The sequence below is a fragment of the Dysidea avara genome, chromosome 12 (genome assembly GCF_963678975.1).
Source record: "Dysidea avara chromosome 12, odDysAvar1.4, whole genome shotgun sequence".
Lineage (NCBI taxonomy): Eukaryota > Metazoa > Porifera > Demospongiae > Dictyoceratida > Dysideidae > Dysidea > Dysidea avara.
The window spans coordinates 15493155-15515380 of record NC_089283.1 but is presented as its reverse complement, the minus strand read 5'-3'; the positions used below and the strand labels follow the sequence as shown (position 1 = coordinate 15515380).

The following is a 22226-nucleotide window of genomic DNA, read 5'->3' as shown; positions in this document are numbered from 1 at the left end:
ACCACTATTGCTCTCTATAGCTTTATTATTGTTTTTTTTATTCCCGGGGTTACCAGCACCCCTTGTCACCACCCCCGGCACTAAAGACGTTAACAGTGCTAGTCAGAAGACAAATACTAAGATCAAATTACAATCATTGAGCTGGAGCCACATGACCCACAGCTAGTGCAAGGTCAAGTATTCCTAGTGGAAGTGGACAGACTGATGTGATCTAGCTCCTCTCAAACACATAGCAGAGCATAAAAAATCCTGCAGTACAGCCATTACTGTGCATCACAGAACTATATGACAACTCCTTCTGAAGAAAGACAAGGAAAACCAGTCTTCTGTAAAATACAACAGCAGCATGACCCATACCACCAAATGTTGAAAATACAAGTGGACCCATCTCAATTTCCCTAATACATTGTTCATACTTCCGTTGTTTCTCACATTCAAAATGTCAATAAAGTGAGGATACTTGGGTGCCATGATATAAAGGTGCATTAGCATCAAACACTTTGACATCAAAAAATGCCTTCTGATGTTTACCTCCCCAGAATCCTAAAGCAGAAACATCTACATGAGTCCATCCTCATTATAAGCTGTTACAAATCAAAGGGTCTCACCTGTAAGAGGCTGCAATGGAGGTTTGACAGCAGCTGTGAAGTCTCTCAACTCATTGCTCCCTACTACTGAGCTACACCTTGCATGTTGACTGGCACCGTATTGCTCCCTAGCTACAACCTGCAGGTTGAATAGATACTATATTTCTCCCCAGCTACACCTTGCATGTTGACTGATTACTATTGCTCTCCAGTTACACCTTGCATGTCAACTGATCACTATTGCTCCCTAGCTACACCTTGCATGTTGACTGATCACTATTGCTCCCTAGCTACACCTTGCATGTTGACTGATCACTATTGCTCCCTAGCTACGTTGATTGGTCACTAGCTACACCTTGCATGTCAACTGATCACTATTGCTCCCTAGCTACACCTTGCATGTTGACTGATCACTATTGCTCCCTAGCTACGTTGATTGGTCACTAGCTACACCTTGCATGTCAACTGATCACTATTGCTCCCTAGCAACACCTTGTATGTTGACTGGACACTTGCTCCCTAACTACACTTTGCATGTCAACTGATCACTATTGCTCTGAATGCATGCTCTCCAGTTACACCTTGTATGTTGAGTGATCACTATTGCTCCCTAGCTACACCTTGCATGCTGACTGATCACTATTGCTCCCTAGCTACACCTTGACTGATCACTATTGCTCTCTAGCTACACCTTGCATGTTCACTGGCCACTATTTCCCCCTAGCTACACCTTGTATGTTGAGTGGACACTATTGCTCCCTACCTACACCTTGCATGTTCACTGCTCCCTAGCTACACCTTGCATGTTCACTGGCCACTATTTCTCCCTAGCTACACCTTGCATGTTCACTGGCCACTATTTCTCCCTAGCTACACCTTGCATGTTGGCTGGCCACTATTTCTCCCTAGCTACACCTTGCATGTTGACTGATCACTATTGCTCCCTAGCTACACCTTGCATGTTGACTGATCACTGTTGCTCCCTAGCTACGCTTTGACTGATCACTATTGCTCTCTAGTTACATCTTGCATGTTGCAATTGGCTGATCACTTTTGCTCCCTAGCTACACCTTGCATGTTGGCTGGACATTATTGCTCCCTAACTGCAGCTTGTATGTTGACTGATCACTATTGCTCCCTAGCTACAGCTTGCATGTTGGCTGGACATTATTGCTCCCTAGCTATACCTTGCTTGCTGACTGATCATTATTGCTCCCTAGCTACACCTTGTATGTTGACTGATCACTATTGCTCCCTAGCTACAGCTTGCATGTTCACTGGCCACTATTTCTCCCTAGCTACAGCTTGTATGTTGACTGATCACTATTGCTCCCTAGCTACACCTTGCATGTTGGCTGATCACTATTGCTCCCTAGCTACACTTTGCATGTTGACTGACTTTTATTGCTCCTTCGCTGCATCTTGCATGTTGGCTGGACACTATTGCTCCCTAGCTACACCTTGTATGTTGACTGATCACTATTACTCCCTTGATACACTGTAATTTTTACACAAAAATTTATTCTTTGGAAGAATTATTATTCTAGATATACCACTGCCAGGTCATCTGCTGTTAATGTATCTGCTGTAAGTACCATGTAACAACCATTAACATGCAATGAACTTAGCAAGGAAAGTCAACATACAAAGTTTAGCTATATAGGCATCCCTATATTGAGAGCAATGCCTGTGCAGTCAACATGCATGGCGTAGCTATATACATACTTACTATTACTTACATAGGGAACACTAATAACCAATGTGCAATTAAGGTGTAGCTAATGAACTGTCATTCAACATAAAAAGCTGGGAGAGCAATAGCGATCAGTCAACATGCAAAAGCAGTGAAGGCAATGCATCAGGACTGGTAGCTAAGTGGAAATTTAGCAAATGTCTACAGCTTCTGGCCTTAGGGTTGTAACTCCAATGTGTCTTTTTCCTTTCATGTATACATCCCACTGGTCAGTATAAACTGTAGATTCTGAAAATCATAGCCAGTAATTGCTATCTATATACTAGTTTGGTTCATGGATATTCATATTCTGTGAGTGTTTCCATTGGCAATTTGGTGTTCATTGATATTCTATTAGTTTTACTATTAAGCTTGCAGATGTTTTAGTCATAATAGCATTCTATGATGAAGCCAGATTCACATGTTCATTTTGTACTGAAAGCAGTACATGGTATATGCCCAAGTTAAAATTAAGCTCAGGAGACATCCCACACCCTATACTGTATTGTGTAGCCAAGAAAGTAGTCCTGTGTCCATGATAACAGATAGACTAGATAAATTGCAATTATCTTCAATTAGCTAGCTGCTTTTTTAAACAAATGAAGTACTCTATACTGATAGTAATACTGGTGGCAGCAGATTGATTGGCTATTTGAATTCACAATAATCGACAGAAGCCATTGCTTCCTTTTGGAGTACAAAAAACAACAAACAAATCACATGTAGTGGTACACAAAATTCACGATGTACAAAAGCAATTAACAGACACAACAATAATACATGAAACATCAAAGTGTAGCTTATTATAAAATCATTATAAAAGTTTGCAGTTCCTTGAGATTATCTGGTAGTGCAATTTTCACCAACAGGTGGCCTGCTATCAAACGAATTGTTAGGTATATGTTAGAAGGTATTGAGTGAGATTTACAAAGTACAATTTAGTCCTTATAAAATGAGTGCTGAATGCCTCTGTTGGGTGAAAACATGAACATCATCCAACTACATACAGAATCTTAGTAATTGTTCACATTTAGTATGCCATTGTAAATGGAGGTAGTACAAGATGATGTTTCTTGAGCTGATACATATAAGCAATGAGCTCCATGCAAGATTACGAACTATATGTGAATAATTTTGTTGTGTCAGTATTTGAATGTATCCCATACTGGCAGAGCATAAATGGCAAGTACATGCATGATTCAAGCAATAGGTATATAGTTTGACAATGCTATCAACAGGGAGTGTTTAAAATGACAAGATGACGATAGTATTATTATTTGTACACACATTGGATACTTGATTATTCATAGTAGTTGAGTTGGTTAAACCACATAACACAAAATCGTGATGCATTAAGTTTCATTCAATTGCTCATGAGCCAGTAATTGTATCTGATGTAACGTCAAAAGTAGACCCAGTCACCCAGAATAACAGAGAGTCTATCTGTACAGTGTAGTAGTAGTATGATTTGATGATGACAGATCTAGATGCATCAGGGGCAGATCTAGGGGGTGGACTTTGGGAGCTGAAGCCCCCCCCCCCTTCACTTTTAGGCTTTACTTAATCAATATGCCGAGAATTATAATGAAATTTTGTCTTAGCATAATTATATGATCACTAATAATACAAATACTCATAAACCCACCTTATAAACATCTTTCCAAGGCATTATTAGTGGATTTATGCTAAAGGTTATGCAACAAGGACCCTGTATCAGCGTTGGATGTGTACAAGATTGAGATACTCTAATAGAACAGTCACCTAACTACTACTCTAATAGAACATTCAGTGTAAGCATAAAAGTTGGTTCTGTTATGGAATTTTTCCAAATCAGCCGGCGCCTATAATTATATACAATGAAGTGCATTGGTCTGTTTAAAAGGCTAGTTCATCTACTTGTGTAGTTATTACCAGTACAGGTGTGCTTAATTCAGGTACACAATTTCCATTGATAATGCTCTCAGATTCAATCTCATATCATTCAAATTTCAAAATTTTCCAGTTTCAACATTATCATGCATGCAATTGTGAGAGGGTGCATCATGTGCTTGGTTGTCTGGACCTACCCAAACCTTTCCATTAGCAAATGCTGCAGAGAGCCATATATATCTAAAGGTAGTATAATATCTACAGGCAGAAATACGCAATTTATGTGGAAATGTCTCCAATTTGCAGTATTTTAGCATCTATATTTCAAACTTTCCCTGGGGGGGCCATGCCCCTAGTTCTAGCATGCTTCGCACACCTCCACCCAAGAGATTCGTATCTTGAGTTAGCCTCCTCCCCCCCCCCCCTTTTATAAATCCTAGATCCGCTCCTGTGCATGGAAGAGTGTTGATGTAGATAAGGAGATGCTAAGGCACTTCTTGTTGTGAAAACCCTTCATGATAAGAATTGGCTATTGTGTTTGCCTCTATTATGATTCTGGTACAGCAGAGTTTGACAACACATGCAACCATTGTTGCAAAATGTAACGGTCAGGTGAATCAAAATTAATAATGCCTTTCGCAAATTTAATAATAACAATGCATAAAGATAGAGAAGTAATAGTGTCCACTGTAACCAGTAGTATAATATTATAATATATCTTCTGCCATGTTGATAAGCTCTTGCATGGTGACTAGGGCCAGTGTTGGGAGTAACGCGTTACTTATGTAACGCGTTACGTAATATTATTACTTTTGTGGTAACAAACTAATATACCGAAATACGCTATAAAAACAGGTAATATAACGCAAGCTACTTTACTTACAAATGTAACGCGTTACCTAAGTAATATAGTTACTGTAACGAGTCTAATATTACGTAATCAAGACTCACGGTAGTGAGTCGCGCGGCCAAGCAACTACAAAGCGCACGCCCAATTAAAAGACGCGCGGCCACTACTGTGAGTTATTTACGTGTAGGGCCGGTTTCGCAATATTAGTCCTAGATTACGCAACATCTCTCAATAGATTTGTATTGCGTTACGTGATAAAAAAATCTTTAGGAGTCGTCATCATAGTTTTCTTGCGACCTCGCTAAAATAAAAAAAAGTAACCATAGCAAAATAAAAAATAGGCGTATTTCACTTTATTTCTCTACCTTATGTTACAACTACTGTCACGTTATACCAGTCAACATAGTCGTATTTGTATAGTCCATCTAGCACTGACATTATCCAATGCTGGTTTGCCTATACGCGTATTTTCTTCAATCAAACCTCTAATCCCTACAATAACTTTTAAAGGCACGACGTGGACACAAACTCTAATGCCTGATAAACAAGTTGTGACAACTTGCTGAACCGTAAGTTCCCTAGGGATGGCGTTTTAAGCAGAAATCTTTTAAATTCCATTTAGTGCCACACCCCAATGCGAGCGTTTATAAATCGCCAGTTGTCTTATGGTGTGAAGAACAAAATCACTAGCGAAGGTGCTTTAAGCATACTCTTAAATTCTCTATTTAAATGTAATTTTTAATAGATTAACCACAAAGGCCGATAAGGTGAATACAAAAGGTAACAAGCCTTTAGGGGTTACCACCTCTATGTAGTGTCTACCATGTAGCTTGTGTTGTGGCTTTCATTAAGTGTTATGCACACACAAATGGTGCAACAAAATTTTGTAATGGATTGCTCGAATGTGGTTGGTGGTGTTGTGGCTCGAATGTGGTTCGTGGTTTGCCAGTGACCATTTATGAGTTGGGGTTGTTCCACACAACTTACACAATATTCAAATTTCATGATGGCCATGAAAATTTCTTGCCATATGGTAAACATACAACAATGTGTAACAACGTTAATCAACATCACATCAAGACTTGACTAAAAATAGTTCCAACAATAGTGATGATTTCTTGTATGTCAGCATGACGATACTGAGACCTGTAAAAGAATAAGCAGGCACTGAAGTTAACCTTAAATTAAACACTCATGCAACTGACCTGGAACATTGGTCGCAACACCAAAAACACTTGTTTCGATATCTGATGACACAATCCAGCAGGCACTGAATTAAAAGAGAATGTACAAAAAATCAATATGCCGGGCTGTATCAATAATAGCATGGATAATCAAAATGAACAAAAATTACATCCCAGGCTAAGTGAATGAATAACATAACTGTTGGGTAAGCATGTCAAACCTGAACATTAGGACATTAGTCAAACAAAAGTACGCTATCACAACTTGGTCATAATACAATGTTTGTACCACTGGACTTCACACTGGTTGCCCAAAAATTGTGCCATTCCAGGACAACAGCATAATTATGAAACAAATAGTTACTACAACACAGAAGGCTTACTGTTGTACTGTCTACACTGATATACCATAATTTAAAAACATAACAGGTAGTCATTAAATACAATACACTTAACATCTGGGTACTAGGAAAAAATCACTAACATCACAACATGTAAACTGACCTAGAAATTAACACCCTTGATGCCACTACAGTCTACACTGGGTATTTGTTTGAACCCATCAACACTATACCCGATACATCTGAGTAGACTGACCTGCAAATTCACATCACGAGTATACAGTGATAATTGATAACTACAAAAACAACAATTGCAATAATACAATTCTTCTGTATGTCAACTGACCTGAAATTCATGACACTCGATACCGAGACCTGTAAAAGAATAAGCAGGCACTGAAGTCAGCCTTAAATTAAACACACATGCAAACTGACCTGGAACATTGGTCGCAACACCAAGACACCTGTTTCGATATCTGACGAAACAATCCAGCAGGCACTGAATTAAAAAGAGAATGTGCAAAAAATCAATATGCCAGGCTGTACCAATAAAGGATGGATAATCAAAATGAACTAAAAATATATATATCCCATATGCAGGTTAAGTGAGTAACATAACTGTTGGGTAAGCATGTAAACCAGAACATTAGGTCACTGGTCAAACAAAAGTACGCTATCACAAACTGGTCACTGATAATTGATAACTACAAAAACAACAATTGCAATAATACAATTCCTCTGAACGTTAACTGACCTGAAATTCATGACACCTGTATCTTTGTTCTTGCATGGTCTCAAATTACATATGTACCATGATCACATTCAACTGCTAGTGGATAAACCAGTATGACCAGATGGCCTGCAAAAACCAACAAGCAGGTTTTAAATACAATACACCTAAAGCCTGGAATATGAAAAATATCATATAAGCATTATTCCACACTGACATAGTAATAGATTATAGGACGTTGTGGAACTTGCCTAAACGTGTAAACTTGAACATGAGGACAACTGCATAATCTGGACACTTGGAATTGTCCAATACCTGATGAACAAGTTAGTACTAATGATATTCACTTCAACATTTTATCCCAGCTGGGTGAATCTCTTGTAACTGAGTAAAAAGGTGTTTATTTTCCACCTGCAACCAAAGTTCTATATTTCGATCTGTGGTTGAGTGTACATAAACTGACCAGGAAAATCAGTATGCCATAGCCGGGGTATGGAAATGGTTCCTTTCCTTCTGTTGTGACATTACTTACAGCTGACTGGTAAATGATCATCGATGTCCCCGTGGACCCCAACAATGAGTAGTATCAATAACTTCACAAGTTGGAATGAATTTCCTTTCAACATGTGGTGGAATGAATTTCCTTTCAGCATCTGGTGGACAGGTCCATAAACCCTATCGCACAAACACGGTGAATCAGTGTGTGGCGATGTGACACGTTACACAAACTTCACTCCTCGTTTCGTTAGCATTCAAGACCGGCATATATCATAGAGTACCTCGATCAGTATTCTTGACTCTTACTTCTTCAAGCGTTGCTCAAGCGATGTAGTTTCTCACGAGGGGCTCGAGTTTCTCATTAAAGTCGAGCCGATTAAAGTACGCCTCACCATCTAGTTACATTCTTAAATCATTCAATTTAAAACCACGTATCACGAGTGTCCGCTTAAGGTAATTAGAGACTTTCCACGAGATTTCCCCTAAATAGATCACGTGTTAGTTGTCACTGAATCCGGTGGATTCTGGTGGTATACATGGTTCAACAATGCGGTAAGTGTACATATGCTGTCAATAATTGTTTGTGCACTGCTAAACTAAGTTATTTTTGTGTGATAAGCATGCTTGAGGAAGGGTCTGGGGGACGACACTAATGTTTTGACAGCAGTTGATGATGGCCAGGCAAAGAACTGCGAGAAGAACTACTGTGATAGTGTGATAATAGGGAAAAATTCCCACCCCTATAGCTCTGCCTAGGGGCATTATCTACAGCTACTGTATTATGTTGCCGATATGTACATCCGGGCCAAGAATAAAGGTAAAAGTGGTAGTAAGGCTCAATCCTATTATTCTGCTGAACAGGCAATGGAGTCTGGGACTCTGGGGGCATGCTCCCTCAGGAAAGTATAAGTACTACAACTTTTTTGTTTTAATTGCTTCATCAAGTATAAAAATTTCAGTCAAAAGGTGATGATCGAGGCTCTGGTCTTATGCACTGGTTGGAGTGGTTGTATCGATCCTGCACTGTGGCAACCTTGAGGGGTTAGTGCTGGCATTATCCTTGGCAATACTATTCCATCTCCCCGAGTCTTGATGATTGAGTCCTCCATTCCTTTCTCTGCTGCTCCAATCCTGAAGTTGTGACCACAGTCAAAAGGTGACAATCGAGGCTCTGATCTTGCATCTATACTGTACTGCAACACCCTTGAGGGGTTAGTACCGGCATTGTCCATCGCAATACTGTTCCATCTCCCATATACAAGTCTTGATGGTTGAGTCCTCTATTCCTTTCTCTGCTGCTCTAATCCTGAAGTTGTGACCAAAATAATAAAAAATGGTTATATCATGATAAATGATTATGGTGATAATAATTACAAATGTATTTATAGCTGTGTAGCAACTGTAAACTAATTAGTCACTTGCAAGTTTAATTAGGTGTCTGAAGCATTTAACATGCACAGATATGAGATATATTCGTCACATGCAGGCAGTAAAGATAGATTTACTCTAATAGAACAGTCATACTACACCGTAAATTCATACTTCCGAATTTACGGTGTTATGAAACAATCATTATTATGTATGGATTTTACTGACTCTCCAAAATAATATTCTGTATTAATGTTAATTGCTCATTTCCAAAAAAATTACCTTTTAAACCAAACACTGTTAAAATGAGGTGTTACAGGTGCACCCATCGTAAAGGTGTTCATGTACACCCATGGTATTTACAACACCCTAAGGGAGTACTGTAGCACTAGGGGTGTTATTGAACACCACAAATGTCACTTTATTCCCCATAATAGCTAAGCCACTGTAAGGGTGTTTGCTTACACCTTGGTATATTGAAACCCACAATCAGATGCTTCTTTTAAAAGTTAGGTTATAAATACATTTTGTTAACTTGTATAAGAATGACTTGGAAACAACCATGTGATAAGTATAAAAGTGTTGCAAAAATATAATTGTGTACTGCTAATGTGGTTTGTTGTTGTTAATCATTGCGTATAAATTGAAATCAACATGAAGGTTACAGGAATGTTATAGCAAGCCTACATTTCTTTTCAACAAAATGCCACCATGGAGAGCACTAGAACACCTTTAAAGTGTACTGTGACGCCTTTATAGCTATTCCTAGAACACTCTTAGGGAGTATTGTAACGCCTTTGTAACACCTTTTAGTTGCTCCTAGAGCACCCCTGGGGAGTACTACAACTCCCTTCAAAGGAGTTTAATTTAAACAGCAGTTAGAACTCCTCTAAAGATGATTGGATTACACCCTATTTTTAACAGTGAATGTAGAGTCTATCACTGACAAAAATGAGTGATATCCACCCCAAAAACACCTTCGCTGTAAAAAAGGCGTGCCCAAGAAACTACAAGTACCTGGAACCCAATGTAAAAAACCAAAAATAAAACAGCTCAGCTGAAGTGAAAAGTAACTGGTAACTTAAAGAGCTGATATCTGAAGCGGCCAAGAATACAATTACTAAAGTTTAATCCATGCAAGAACACCTTGGCTATAAAACAGGTGTGTACCTGAAAGTAACTGGCAACTGAAATGGCTGATATCTGAAGCGGCCAAGAATGAATGGTCATATACAACTAATTCAAAAATTTAACACTGAACCTTTATAATTTGGCTGTGTTCTATATTCACTCTTGCTGCATCGTAAAGTAATTTCTTTTAACTCTAATTGGCTGGTAATTTGGCCGCCTTTTTTTGCTCTATTATACTGACTATTAAAAAAGGCGGCCAAATTACCAGCCAATTAGAGTTAAAAGAAATTACTTTACGATGCAGCAAGAGTGAATATAGAACACAGCCGAATTATAAAGGTTCAGTGTTAAATTTTTGAATTAGTTGTATATGACCATTCATTCTTGGCCGCTTCAGATATCAGCCATTTCAGTTGCCAGTTACTTTCAGGTACACACCTGTTTTATAGCCAAGGTGTTCTTGCATGGATTAAACTTTAGTAATTGTATTCTTGGCCGCTTCAGATATCAGCTCTTTAAGTTACCAGTTACTTTTCACTTCAGCTGAGCTGTCTTCTTTTTGGTTTTTTACATTGGGTTCCAGGTACTTGTAGTTTCTTGGGCGCGCCTTTTTTACAGCGAAGGTGTTTTTGGGGTGGATATTATTACTACAAGTAACGAAGTTACTAATCTTGTTAGTTATTCCTGAGTAACGCCTAGCCACAACAAAGCAACGATACCTACTGAATGAAGCTTATTCACCAGCTTCCTACTTATAACCAAAATTTGCATATTGTCCAACAACGCAATCATGTCACGTGATAAGGTGGTAGTTTCACACGTGACAGCTTAAGGCTGTGGACACAAAGTAATATAATATGTAATATTATTACAGTTACTTTATTTTATGGGTAATATGTAACTGTAACTAAATAGTTTAGTTGCAAGTAATATGTAATATGTAACTAGTTACTTTTACAAAATAACTTGCCCAACACTGACTAGGGCTATAGTTGAGATATTGTAATAGTAGTATTGTAACTTGATAGCTGCATACATATATATGTATATGTACAAACTTTTCTAAAAACTTAAGCACCAGCTGCAGCAGACACACAAATGTAACTGGCCTACAATTACTGAAATCATCAGATGATCCTCCTTTGTGGAGTGGTTTTATGTGAAACTGTTTCCTTGTGATCACCATTCCACTAACTAAGGACTGACTACTAAAAGCCTTTGTAATAGGGAGTTATAATCTTGACAATCAAACCCACTGCATGGCCCTATTATGTGATGCATAGCTAGCCATATGCGTATATTTTATCACAGTGGTGTCATGGGGATGTTAACAATGACTCTTCTTGACTAACACCCTAGACATCATGACAAGTGGTAAATTCTTATTATAGCACATGCAATCAAGCCATCAATTGGCTGTGGCAATAGCCATCAGAAGTACTTTAGAAGAGTTAAGCAGTACTTTGCTAATCCAACGAATTTTAACCATACATTTTCACAAGGTTTCTTTCGCTATCAGGCATGGTGGAACCACCTCCCTTCCCACTTTAATGACCACATTGTTAATGGCCAATATAAGCAGTTTATTATATGTGTTTGTTAGATAAATTGTAATTTCTTTATTGTTATTTTTCTATTATTTTCATTATATTTTTTGTGCATGTGCGTTTTTGTATTTTGTGAGCTTTAGTTGTTTTGTAGCTAATTTTTTTAAAACTCTTGTAAGGAAGAACAGCTATAGTTAATTGCTGGAGTCTAAATAATAAATCAAATCAATCATGTACAACACAAGCACTGTTAGCAGGAGCATTCTCACGCGCAAGCTGGATGCTGCTATTTAGCCAGGAAGACCGTGAAGAGTAAACACAACAATCAGTATCAAAGTTTAGCAATACAACACAACAACTACAAAGTAGAAGTACAAGCCAAAAAGAATCAAAACTACAATGAGTAATAGAACAAAAAAATGTGGCCTATTACACAGATTAAAGTTCCTATACAAAACCACGGTAGCTAAGAATCAAGGTGTGAATAACTAATATATACAGCTAATATGTACATTGAGTCTAAGTGTGTGCATGTGTATGCATACAGTTCAAAAAGCACATGATAGCATTTACCTGTTTGTAATTACTAGAGTTACAATTGTCACTGTCACAATACTCCCCTCTCTAGTCTCGAGCGTCCAAAATCCTTGATGAGTGTTTGATCTACCTCCTCAGTGGATTCTTCCTTGACTCAATGTTGCCGCTTGTATTCTGTCTTTCTCCAATCAGCATTTATTGGATCAATGGAATCAATTAACAAACTAACATTATTTCCATTTTTATTGGGTTATCTTGTTGGGAAAAGGAGTCCTCATCTTGGCCACCTTCTGGTACAATTCTATCTTGCTGAAGGGGTTCCTCATCTGGGCACACTATCCACTTGATCATGACTGTTGCATGTGGCATCACTGGGGACACTACAACGACCCTTCTTGACTAGTACCTGACATCATGACATAATTGTGTTAAATTCTTGGTCTCGTCAATACAGGTTGTATTTTTTCTTTTGTCATTTGGTCGGGGAAAAAGATAACCTGGTAACAGGCTACAATAATGATACTCATGGATCCATTAGCAGGTCATTCAATTAACAGAAATTAAAGCTGCTATGCGACTAGCTGTTGGCTATGTTACCAGACTCCTGACCAAATGAAAAAAGAATAAAAACAGTCTGTGTTGACGAGACTAGTAAAGTCTTATTAAAAGCACACACATGACACAATCACGTAATTGTCACTGCATACCATATAGCCAAAATATTTTGAGGGGGAAAATCAGTTTTTGTGGCTTTGGGTTACCAGCAAAAACTTTATCCTGATTTAGACTTCCATGTAGTCTAGGTCTTATACGTTTTGGGAGTTTAGGTAAGGCCACTCCAAATAAATTCTCTGTTTCCCTCAGGCATATTTGCATGCGGGCGGGCGGTCCATTTTCATTATTTCATTATAAGATTGGTTAGATTTTCAAGCCATTATTTACCTGGCACAGCCAAAAAGACTGCATAAAAGCTTGTTCCTTCCTTTGTAAGTTGCAAAAATGACAAACGTGAAGTTTGTGCTGACTTGTTAGCACTGCTGACACGTAAGCTGACACTGTTTCAAGATAACTTTTACTGAGCCTATCGGTATGCAAGAATAACCGGAAAATAATGGAAGAATACGGAATAATGGAATATTTAGAGCTGGTAGTTACCAGATGCGGGCGGTGGACGGGAAACATAGAATTTATTTGGAGTGCAGGCCTAACATTGACCCTCAAAATATTTAGGCTATACAGTATAAGAGGTAAAGTAAGAACCTCACCAAAACTATTGTATCATAAAATGCATACACATGGGCGAATCCAGGGGAAGCCTTGAAGAGCCTTACGTATGTTACGTACATGTGTACGTAGATCAGGTACTTGATGATAAATGAAGTTGCCGCAAGTTTTTCTTTAATTCAGTAGGCTCAAATCAGTTTATCAACCAAAGATCACTTAGCCATGGCGGCAAAACACTTATTTTACCTCGTTTCACCTTCACCAGCGACTCGCCAGCGACATTTTCATACAAATAGGCGCCTCTAAAAATAATTATCGTTGTGATGTTGGAGGTGCTACAATTGCATTCTAAAAACGTAAAATTGGGGTAACCTTTTTTGGAGAGTGATTTTACAATAATAAGCTAGACTGAAGTTGCGATTACCATGTTACAGCATAGATATACTAACCCCAGGTACCTGGGCAGGGGCGTAGCCAGGATTTTTTGAAAGGGGGTTCCAACACCAGCATTGAGTTACTATAAGCAGGGGTCTGGGGGCGCAGCCCCCAGCCACTGAGAGACTTTCAATATTTTAATAAATCAAAACTCAGCAAATTGCTATATTTTATGCAAAAAGTACATTAATTATGATGCATTAAGTGCCCCTGGGATGAAGGTAGTACTAGATAAAGTCACCTAGTGGAAACAGACAGCATAACACATAGACACACATAGTAATCTGTAAGTGATGGTTATATCTCACTGTGGTATAGGAGCCATGAATCCACTGATACAAATGACAATCAAAACAATATAACTATACAAATATGCATAGCATGAATTCATTTTGCATAACATGAGTGATAAATTACTGGAGCTCTATATCTTTAAACACTGCACACCAAAGCTATAGCAGTATAAGGTCATGCTAAGTTTTGCATTTAATGTTGGAATGTCTAAAAAACTTCATATGGACATGGATATTTACATCATGTTCTATTAGAGTATACCTGACTGCTCTATTAGAGTATATACCTGACTGCTCTATTAGAGTATATCGATCTTTTAAACAAGTTTTGAAGAGGGCTCACGTTACCTCTGTAAATGTAAATCCTTCCCTGAGAGATGAATGTAAGTTTTATCAATTGTTGTGCTGTGCCATTACCGGGCACTATATTGCTCACTCATTTTGTCCTGCCACACTAAATGGTGTGTTAGGATCCTGCTTGCAGAAGTCTAAATTTTACAGGGGGTTCCTGAACCCCCCCGGAACCCCCCCTCCCTACGCCCCTGCACTGGGGTTAGTATATCTATGGTTACACAGTGGGCTATCGTTTTGTTCACCCATGTTGAGTCCATAAGCGCCTCAGGCGCTTTAATAAAAATAATTAATCAGAGATTACACTTACAGTGCGCCTATGGAAGATCGATAATACGAGACATACAGACACAAGCTTGGACACAAGAGAGAAAAAAATTATTCAACTCTCAGGATGTGAGGTACGTTACTTTTTTTGTACGAAACGTGTACTGCACTGTACTTTTCCCTGGGGGGCATTATTTGAATACTGTGACAGAAATTAAAGTCATGTAGTTTAACTTGCACAATCTGCCTTGGCTTATACAGGTGTGATCAACTTAGAGGCTTGGCTAAAAGAAGTGTTGTAATGTCTATGAGTTTAGCATAAGAGCAGGCAATGATTCTTAAGGTCATCAATGGCATGTACACACTTTAATGTTATCATGCTAGCTATATACGCTGCACATTGGTGATTCCAATTGATGTGCAGCAAGATGAGTATTTGGAGATACAAAGTAGTTGGGATAAATTGCCTGCAGTATTCTAACATTTGCGTACATCTTTGTGGAGGATGCTAAACCATAAATGGTAGTTGGAAGTCTTCCAAATGCCCTAAGGTCTCTGTGGTGTGTGAAGCTTTGTGTGGCCAGTGGCCACACCGCCTTTTTTTCTTTGTCATTGAGTTGGGTAGTATCTGGTACAGTTCAAACCTCATACACACTCACATTCGTACACTACTCAGCTTATATTATTGTGTAGTAGAAAGCAATGTGATGAACAGCAGCCATTTGTGTTTCTAATCACAGGCATGCATATGCATTTAAAAATTTACCAGCTAATGGAATACCATAGCATCCTTCCTCATGCATTGTGTACAACATTCTGTATGCACGCACATGACTCAAACACCTCCTGCAAAGCCTCTATACAGTGATTCATTGGTGAATTCTTGGCTGACCATTTAATATAGGTATTAGACAAGTACAGTGACTGCTTAATGCAGACCACAATGGATATAATTATCTACATTTGTATTGAAAACATTTAGGACATCGTGAGTATGTCCATTATGTTACAGTTAAAGCACTGCTACATGTGTGTACGGAAAATACAGCATAAGGGGACATGTCAAGAGATAAGGCAAAGAAAAGTGCTGTATTGTCTCGAGACACCCTCAAGTGCTGTATTTTTTGTATATGCGGTGCTTTAAATTATACTTGTACTTCCTGTTCTTGCTTGGAGCGTATGCCCTAATTGCTTCAATTTTTGGTGATCAACAATGTAAACAGTGGTGTTCATGTGTGCATGTATACGTACATACATTATACCCTCTAATGTGCTGAGAACATTATTATTATATATAGGCTTTACAGCACAGCATTCAAGGGATTACTAAGTAAGTCATGTAGCACGTTCGATGATGCTCGACGAAAATATTTCCATTGATAAGTGATACTGGTAGCAATCAGTAATGAAGTAGTTATGTAGCTAGTTACATAAGCTGTAATAATACAACACTGTATGTTGGCTAGCCCGTCATTGGGTCATTAGCCTTTTGTGCGATCATGAACAATGTCGAGTGTTTTGTGGAGGATGCCTGCCCCCCACCACCATCTGGCTAGCTACGCCCCTGCCTGGAGGATCTTCAGTCACTTGAAAACACCTGGCCATGGGTACGGAGGTCTGCAAATCAAAACATGTACATTAAGTATGTAGCTATCTATATTCTGTATACTATACACAATCAGCACAAAATCACATACAGTAGATCCTGCCATCTGAGCTCATTGACTGGAGGTCGAGCATACGGGATACCCTTAAATACCTAAAAAATAAATATATATATATATATATAAATAAATACACTTAGCCTTTATATATGCCCTGCACTAGGAAATTATATAATAGCAAACTGCTGGTCCTGTCATTCTGTTTGGCACAAAAACTAGACTGGGAATAACTACAGTAAGTATTCTGACGAATATGAAATTTTAACAAAAAGCTTTGATATTTGCATTATAGAGAAATATCAAATTTCTTCTGTTAAAGCGCTTTAGTATATGGTAGAATTTTTTTTATGGTTCATGGTACCAGCAAATATGCTAATGTACAGTATATTGGGATTATCAACCACTGTATAATATGTACCACTATAATATTATTTTATGTGTTTAGCAACAATCTCAGATGTATAAGACAGCGTTGAAACCGGGTCGGGTCATCCGGGTCACATTTTATCCGGGTCTGACCCGGATTGGATCACGTGAGAAACGAAATTGTCCGTTTGACGACGTGGAACTTGTAAACGCTATCGTGTAGCTCTTTCGTGAGCCACGCCCACTTATCGCATTACCAACATATGCTCAGCCACGCCCATTTGTTAGTAAGTGCAGTATGTAGCACGAAACTGAGGGTATCTATGGTGAGGGGTAGCTATTGTCAGTAGGTGAAGACCTTTTTTTTTTGTTTTTTAGTCTTCAACCTACAGCTAGGCTGAAGTTAGTCTGGCGTAGCCGACCCGCGCGCGTAACGCGAGGGTCTGGTGACAGCCGCATTCAGTACCTGTGCCAGCCTTACGAAAAACTGGTGCGTCCAATCAGATCGCTTAGTGACCAATTAACAACATTCTATGACGTTATTCCGATTTGGCCACTGATTATGGCGAGCTTCTTATGTCTTTTCCACAACCAGCACAAATGTAAGGGTTTGTAGAGGAAATTGTCGAAGTGTTTCGCGCGTATTTTCAAATTTAATTGCATTCCATCTGCATAGGTACTGAATGCGGCTGTCACCAGACCCTCGCGCTACGCGCGGGTCAGCTACGCCAGACTAGGCTGAAGTTGCAATATTTACTCAACACGAATCGAACGCTCAAAATGTAGACTCGTTCGCTCGCTCGAGATTAGCCCAAACGCGTCTCGGCTTTAATTAATCCGGGTCACATCCGGGTCAGCAGTAGTGACCCGGTTTCAACGTTGATTCAAACAACAACCTGTCCTATTTTCATTCACATCCTTTTGTTAGGCCAATGAAATTTGATTAGCAGTTTCGCGTCATCGCCCGCATGTTTTTGATACATCCGCATGGAATTTCATTATTGGTATTTCACATCGAAATACTCTAATAAAGCAGTCACTTTTATTCTAATAGAGCAATCAGCTATACTCTAATGGAAAAATCACTTGTTTAGGAGTTACAGAATTAACTGAATATTCTAGTAACGTACTTTAGTTAATGCAAGAGTAGTCAAAGTAGATCTCACTGTTTTTTGGCAGAAATCTTCAAGTTTGGATGTGTGTTGTGCATAATGAATAATGACTAATAACCGCCCGCCCGCATCAAATTTTCAAAAATCTGAGCGAGAAACTGGTAATCAAGTTTCATTGGCCTTATGTGTATTTGCTACCATTTCAGTATGTCGCTGTTTTCATTTACAGATAGCGATTCCGGAATTCCGTAAATTTTGCATAAAATTTTCTCCGTGAATCTTCCATTGGAGAGTTGGCACAATTGATTATATAGGTTTGATTGATTATAATCAATTTGATTTGATCAATTGATTATATAGGTTTTCTATAATTATATCACTTAAAATTGATGACTCAGAAATACACCTTACAGGTAAACAGCAGCAAAAACCAAATACATAGTAACAATCATAACTTTAAAAACAGCAAGTTCAACAAACAGCTATTTGAAAATGAGATTAGATTTCATTAAACTGCATTAATATTAATTGTAAAGCCATATGATTACAACCCTTATTTTTTGCTTCCTCCTATATATCATGACTGACATATTACTTTGATTGTTGTAAACACTAGTATAAGTGGTACCAGGCATTTTCAGCAGACTTTCTGAGAAGTTGGCAATTCAAAATCCTACCATAAATAATTATTTTTCACTAGACTACGTGGACACAATCGGTATTGTCATTATTCATTGCAAGTTTCAACAAATAATGACAACTGCACATTTGCAGTTAAAATTTTCCTCAACATGGATACTCTAATATAGAGCAGTCATAATGTAAACTATAAATCAGTCAACCACTCAAAACAATAAAGCCCTGTACTGCAAACTTCCTTCCTGTTTTGGAATCAGAATGGCCATAATTAATTCATCTCTACACATTTTGTAAACAGGCTCTTGCCCCACCATCTCTTGTCTATGATACAGCAACCTCAAGTTAAAAGCTATCTAAAATGGTGGGAACTTACGTAGCTGTTGGCTACTTATACGATTGATGCTCTGGATGTGTGAAAATAAATTTAGTTTTAAAAAATAAGAAAATACAATAGCTTTAACTAACCACTGGCAAGCTACAACACACTGATTACGTAGGCATCATTATTATAATTATTCCTTGTTTCCCATCACTGCACATCAATTTGCACCAAAGTTTAATAATTTGAATACGTGGATGCACTATTTCATGATAGAAGGGAGCACATAGTAGAGTGAACAAGTCTTAAGCAAGAGTCGTAGAAAGAGTATGCCTTTCATTTATCCAGTTATACCAAACAAAGTTATATCTATGCAAACGAATATAATTTGTGTGCTAGAGTTCCATTATTCTCCTCTTAGTGGAATAAACACTGTTCTATCCTGTAACTTCTTGCCCCCTCAGACCCCCTATAGCTGTGCCCCCTAGATCCCAGCCACCTATATATATAGCCATGGTTATAGGTCACATATTATGTTCACAAACGTTTGTAATCATGCATGCAGTTACTACGTGCTTGCTGCAACAGTTACACAATGAAAGTAGCTATAGGTTTTTAACATCTAAAATTTTCCTTTGGCTAGACTCCCAATCTGATATGATATTGTTGCTCTACTGAGTAACTTAATTTTGCCTGTTTACACTGCTCCACCCCCTCTGCTTTAGAAGCTCCAAGTTGGAAAATTCATTGCTTGTTACTTGAAAGGGACACCTGGATTCAGTCAGTAGAATAGAATGTTGGACTGGAATAGGTGTATTAAGATAATTTCACCTAGTGGTCACCTCTTTATAAAGACCACCTCCCAACAAAGATCACCTCTTTATAATGACCGTTTTACTTTAATACTGACAACCATGCATGTATAATTATTTACAAAAATCATACAACATTGGCACCTATCATTGACTCATGCAGTCTTGCTGAATTTCTACAATTCCCTTTAACTCTAATTGGCTAGTAATCTGGCACCTTTTCAAGTCAGTGTAAAGGAGAAAAAAGGCGGCCAATTGAAAATCACTAGCAAATTAGAAATACAGAAAATTAATTAGGAATGCAGCAATGCTGCATCAGTCAATGATGTTATATAGATTATCTTTATCTTTATTAGTGCTTTTTCTTGTATAGTTAATTTATATTCTTGTTCTTCTTAACACTTTTTAATTAAAGCAAGTTCTTCCTATTACATGCGCTGTAGCTCTGCTCTATTCCCATATTTCTGTACATTTGTGCAGCCAAACTACAATAGTTTCACTTTGGTGTTCTTGCTGCAAGTCAACAAGTTCAAATTTTGAAGGGGGTTTCAGGACCCCCCAGTACACTCCTCGCATTTATCTGTATGCATACATTGTATCTTGTTTACAGAGTTTACTTCCATGCACTGACCTATATAGTCAGCAGGTACAGTGTATATCTATACAAAACTTTCTTAGTCTCTGGCCTAAGAGACAATACCAAAACTAAGATCACTGTGACAGTCACAACTTTGCATATCAGTTCAGCAACAATAACCTAAGGAATGGCCGGAGGCTATGTACATGCAACCTACAGTATAAACATTGGCCAATGTCATTGCATACCATTAAACTGAGTTATATGACAAATTTTATAATTGTGCAGAGAGTACTGAGTATACAACTATACAGTGCTGCCAGAAATAATGAATGGATTACTGTGATAATTATTTCAGAATCTGCATCTGTATTTTGGCACTCCTCTTATACAACCCTGTAAGTACAAACAATAGTTTATAATGTGCTAGGCGTTATAAACTCTTAGTACAAATTAAACCTATACTAAAAATTAATCCAGTTACATATAAGATTTCAGGCAATAACTTCTGGAAGTCACAGCAACACACCGCACCCACCCACACACTAGCTCATTGAAGTCATTAGTGCATTCAATCAATTTCAATGCATGGACATTTAAGAAGGATGACATTTTAAGGTGTAGACCCCCTCTGCTGTGTTCGCTTATCAGATCTACCTTGGTTATGGCTCTGTATTCTGCCAAAAATGTATTCACTTTACCAGCATGCAGCTGTGACACCGTTAGTTCCTTAAAATGTGTCTTCTTGTATAAATGGTTTGCTACACTTTGAGTTTCGATTAATGGCCATTCTGGCTATGTGCAATTGGTAGATTCACAATCATAATAATGTATATCCTACTGAAGCCATACCTCAATTAATAGTATGCTTTACTTTAGTTAAAATGCCTGGTAAGGTGCTGAGATAAAATCAATGCAAGGAATTAAAACAATTAAGCAGTAGTATATAGAAGTCTGAAAACCCTAGTGTGATAGAGGCCACATAATATTGCATGCAGCTATGATATATTATCTTATTGGCACTTGTCCTCTGCTTCACCTTAGACTATATAGTATTAATGACTAATCCTACTCTGATATACTGTACTATAACTTATAGACATCATATATAGTTACCGTGCTAGTTCCACAACTCTTCTACTGTACTAGTCATAAAATGTGTCAAACACATCAAGTTATTCAAAGTTGCAGTATACAGTATAAAAATGATAGCAGGTTTAATTTTTTGCCACAGATACAAAAAGCTTATACACAATGCACTATCAAATTTTGCCACCATGAAAATTTTGCCAGAGTTATGTATATACCAGTATATAGTCAGCTTTTGCTGGCTGATGTTTCCCAAGCTCACTGGCAAGCTAATTTGAGGCCTGAATTGATAAAGGATGCCTGTGTACAACTGTGTACATGCATGGTGTTGGCTAAAAGACCTGCACTGCATGTATATACTTTCCTCTTATTTTAATCAGCTTTGTCCCACAACTCAATGTAATTCATCTGTATACATATTCCTCTGTCATTGTGAAAAAATCCCTTGACCTTTCCATCACTCATCACTCCTGTAAACTTGTACAATACTCTACAAGGTGCTGTCTAAACTTATGGCAATGCCAAGCTAATTTTAATAAAAGTTTTGTGAACATCTAAAAAATCAGTTTGCAAACTAATTGCCCAAATATGCAGTGTATACAGGTACTTGTTAACAATTAGAACTTATGCAATTAAAATATCTATGGCATGTGTACAATAATACTATGTGTTTTGTTTGTCTTAATAGATGCTAGTTGTTGATA

The 22226-nt window shown here is 38.0% G+C and overlaps 1 protein-coding gene and 1 long non-coding RNA gene across 7 annotated transcripts in view; one reads left to right on the top strand and one right to left on the bottom strand.

Moving 5' to 3' along the window:
• Positions 1–22226, top strand: part of LOC136241689 (uncharacterized) — a 152715-nt gene that overhangs the window by 64575 nt on the left and 65914 nt on the right. The gene's annotated exons all lie outside the window — the stretch shown is intronic.
• LOC136241404 (uncharacterized) lies at positions 6032–8244 on the bottom strand. 4 transcript variants are annotated; one of them, XR_010694284.1, is made up of 8 exons: positions 7757–8244; positions 7545–7704; positions 7318–7422; positions 6999–7267; positions 6910–6938; positions 6727–6859; positions 6244–6308; positions 6032–6184 (listed from the first exon to the last, which is right to left on the bottom strand). It is a non-coding gene; the product is annotated as an uncharacterized lncRNA (long non-coding RNA). The 4 variants fall into 4 exon arrangements; XR_010694286.1 differs by having other exon boundaries at positions 6727–6819; XR_010694285.1 differs by having other exon boundaries at positions 6999–7062.